Genomic DNA, 4,612 nt, shown 5'->3' on the forward strand with positions numbered 1-4,612 from the left:
CGGCTGCCTCCTGCATCCCCCACACTGAGGATCAAGCCCATAACCTGGGCATGTGCCCTGACTGGAAAACAAACTGTGACCTCCTGTTTCATAGGTTGACACTCAACCATTAAGCCACACCGGCTGGATGATAGTCTTATTTTAAGGTCAGCTAATTAGCAGCTCAATTCTATCTGTGAATATAATTTCCCTTTTGCATGTAAAGTAACACATGTTCTCAAGGAACCACAGATTCTAGAAGTTAGGAAATGGGCCTCTGTAGGAGTGGCTATTACTTTGTCTACCACAGACAACGATAATTTATTCTTTCATTCAATATGCACCTATTGCTCACTTAATGTATGCCAATCACTATGCAAAATGCTGGAGATATAAAGTCAATAAGGAAATCTTTGTCAATAATGAGTTTGCACTTTAGTGGTGAAGAGAAACATGTCATTAGTAGTTACAGTGCAGTAAGTACTATGATCAAGGCATACAAATATACAGTGGGAGCCCAAATAAGGAAATGATTTATTTTTCATAGGGAACTTGAAGGTTTCCCAGTGAAAATTAGCTTTTGAACTAGATTTTAAAAGATAATTAGATGTTCACAATGTGAATAAAAAAGGGCAATCTAATCAGAGAGAACAGCTTGTACAGTCTTGAAGTTAATGAAAGTTGATGGCTTGTTCAAGGAGCAACTAGTAGTTGGGTGTGGATAAAGCTCCAGAGGGGTGATGGTGTGTGAACTAAGTGTTGGCAGAAGAAGGAGTTGGAGAAACATGGAGGAGCCACATCACAGAAGACCTTTTTATCTGTTAAAGAGTTTGGACTTTATTCTACAGGCAATGGGAAGCCATTGAGGCTTAAATGGTGAATGCCATAGAAAATATGTGATACTGGGTGAAGAATGAATGCAGAGGGAAGAAAAACTGAAGACAAGAGAGAACAGTTAGAAAGGTAACAGTAATTGAAAGATATTGGAATATGAACAAGAGTGTGACAGCAAGAGTGGAGAGCCAGGAATGGATTTGACAGACAGAAAGGAGGAATTGACAGAACTTTTGAACTGTCTCAGGGAGGTAACAAGAGGGAGGGGAGTAAGGGTGGGAATTGAAAGAGACTTTAGAGTGGGGACGGGGGGAGAATATGATCTTTCTAGATAGAAGAGAAAGTACAGTAGTTCCCCCTTATCCACTGAGGATATGTTCCCACACCCCTAGTGGATGCCTGAAACTGTGGATAGTACCAAACTTTATATATATTGTGTTTTTTTTCTATACAAACATACATGCATGCATATATACACACACTTTATAGCTTCTCTTTGGCCTATCTGAATTTCCAGCTTCACTACTCTTGCACTTTGGGGCCATTATTAAGTAAAATAGGGTTATATGAACACAGCACTATGATATGGAGACAGTTGATATGAAAACCAAGATAGCTACTCAGTGACTATTGGTCAGGAAGCATATGCACTGTGGATACACTGGAAAGAGGAATGATTCATGTCCCAGGTGGGACAGACAGGGCAGTGTGAGATTTTATCACATTACTCAGAACAGAAAGCAGTTTAAAACTGTTGAGTTGTTTATTTTGGAAACTTCTGTTTAATATTTTCAAACTTTTGTTAATCATAGATAACTGAAATCCTGGAAAGAAAAATTGTAGATAAATAGGGAACTATTTTAGCTGGTATCTGGAGAAGTGTGTAGAACATGGAATAAAATATCAAAATGTTAAAATCAAGAATGTACATATTTGATATGGAGAATGAAAAATGGTGACAAAAGCATACTTTGCCTCTCTCAAGTCAGTTCTCTGTTAAATTTCCAATTCTGGCACTTATTAGTTTGATGGACTTCGTGACTTATTAAACTTCTTTAAGCCTCAGTTTCCCCTGTGAAAATGGAGAAATAGTATGTATTCAAAATGCTATGAGAATGAAATAAGGGAACATATGTAAAGCACCAAGCAGTGCACAAAATATAGTAGGGGCCTAATAAATGCAACTTTCCTTGAGAACATTTGAAAAGTAAAAGGAATTAGACTCCAGTTCACTATAGGGAGATTGAGGAAACCTAGAGGGACTATGGCCCTAGCCAGACTATAAAATGGGACTCAGGTGCAGAAAACAAAGCAGAGAATCTATCTGAATCAGGGAGCAAGGAATGAGGCAGAAAACTAGTTATCAGAATTGAAGTAACAGAGTATGTATGATAGATGATTTTATGTTATATAAAACTAGTAGCCCACTGCATGAAATTTGTGCACATTAAAAAGGAATTTAGAGGAAATATTTTAATATTGCTATTTGCCCTTTCTCTATAATAGAAGTGTCAGAGATGAAAGAAAATTAGTAAAATGTATATGAAAATCTCCCTCCTGTCAGAGTCTGGGGTGCACCACAAGACCCAGAGTCAAGTCCCAGCCCACCCACACATGCCTTGAATAAACGCAAGACCCAGCCCCAGCCAGCCCCACCCCCATCAAGCCCCACTGGGCAGGGGGTGCAGCCTCAGGTCCCCCATCAAGCACCACTGGGCAGGGGGCACAGCATCTGGTCCCTCAGCCCCAGAGCCAGGGCGGGAGGCACGGCCTCAGGTCCCCCAGCCCAGCCTCAGATTCCCCAGCCCCAGTGCGAGGGTGTGAGGGTGTGAGGGCGCAATGACCATTTGCATATTAGCTCTTTATTATATAGGATTATATCTCAACAGAGCTGTTAAATACATAAAAAATAAAAGGTTATGGGTAGATATAAAGCCAAGATGATTTTATGTACCAAAAAAGTTGGTCTGAAACACCTTACCTTTATTCTTCCTAAGGTAAGGAACCATCCTAACTCCTAGATTGGGGCACTTTTTTTGGGGGGGGAGTGGGGAATAGTCCCAGTTATGGAAGGAGGTACAGTAGTTTGAAGAGGTCTTGTCTAGATGGGTTTTGTGGTCCCATCAAGCTCCATAATTCCGTGATTCAACTTTAGTTGGAATATGTACATTGTGATGCAATTTAAGAGAAAAATTGCCTTTCTTGCTTGTTCTAGCTTAGTTTGAGGGTCATAAAATATGGAAGAGATTGTATTTTTGTTTACCTGTTTAGTTTTGTTTGTTATAAATCAACTTGAGAATTAATGAAAGCATTAGAAATTCACCCCCCAAAATTTAGCCAGATACATGCACACAGTTTAGATATAATTTTAGGATGTTCAAAGGTCCTCTGAAACAAATTCATGGATTCTTACGGCCAGAGTTTACATAAAAAATTTTTCCATGCTCTGGCTGGGTAGCTCAGTTGGTTAGCATTGTCCCAGTACACCAAAGTTGCAGGTTCAATCTCCAGTCAGGGAACATACAAGAAGTAACCAATGAATGAATAAATAAGTGGAACAACAAATCGATGTTTCTTTCTCTCTTTCTTCCTCTCTGTCTCGCTCTAAAATCAATTTTTTTAAAAGAATCTTTGCTAAAGTAGTCAAAGGACATAAGAAGGTAGTACTGTGTCAGCATTTTTTATAACATTTTAATGAATCAAAAGAAGTACAAGATCTCAAAGTTGCATTCGATTAGTAATTGAACTTTTCCTAGAATACAGTATTTAATTCTGGACTGCTTCATTCAAATGATATGTGGCAAACTTTAGAAGAATTTAAGCAAAAAAACCATCAAAGGTATGAGATAGTAGCAGGGTAGGATGTATGAAAGGTGAAAGTGGAGTCTCAGAAAAGGGTATATAAAGCATTAAATAACAATTATTATATGCAGCAGTACCTAGTATACATGATAGAGGATGCTTAAAGGTTATCTCTTCATATATTTCCTCACATACCTGCCATTATGTCTAAGATTTTGCCGTTAATAATGTTTCTTTCATTTTTATTATTATTATTTTCTAGTTTTCTTTTGCAAATTGCCCTGTGAAACGTCAATTCTTAAGATGTTATTTCATAAAGTGATAGTCAGGAATTGGTTTGTCAGCTTCTCTCCAACTTAGCTATTCACTTGTTTTAATAGAAAGACGGTATATACATTGGTTATGAGGATGGTCTTAGGGGTCAGACAACCTGTGTCCCAATATTGGCCCTAATCTATAATAATAAAAGCATAATATGCTAATTAGACTGGATGTCCTTCCAGATGAAGCCAGGGCTGAAGCCACAGGATTGAGGAAGCCACCGTGGATCCAGGCAGTCACTGCGGCTGCAAGGGAGGGATCCAGGCAGCTGCCACAGCTGCAAAGGCCTACTCTTGCACAAATTCCATGCATCAGGCCTCTAGTGTTTAAGAAGTATACAACCTTGGGCAAGCTACTCAATCTCTGTGTGCCTATAAAGTTGGGGATAATAATACTAAAAGTGCCTTGTTGTGAAAATTAAATATGTTCATACTGGAGGCCCAGTGCATGAATCCATGGATCCCTTGGCTTGGCCTGCACCCGCTTGCAATCCAAGACCCTTCAGAGGATGTCAGAAAGCTGGTTTCAGCCTGATTCCTGCAGGCCAGGCCAAGGGACCCCATGGATGCATGAATCCGTGCACCGGGCTGGTTTTGGCCTGATCCCCACAGGCCAGGCTGAGGGACAACACTGGTGCATGAATCCATGCACCAGGCCTCTAGTATACATATAAGAT

This window comes from Myotis daubentonii, chromosome X, assembly GCF_963259705.1.
Source record: "Myotis daubentonii chromosome X, mMyoDau2.1, whole genome shotgun sequence".
NCBI classification, from domain to species: domain Eukaryota; kingdom Metazoa; phylum Chordata; class Mammalia; order Chiroptera; family Vespertilionidae; genus Myotis; species Myotis daubentonii.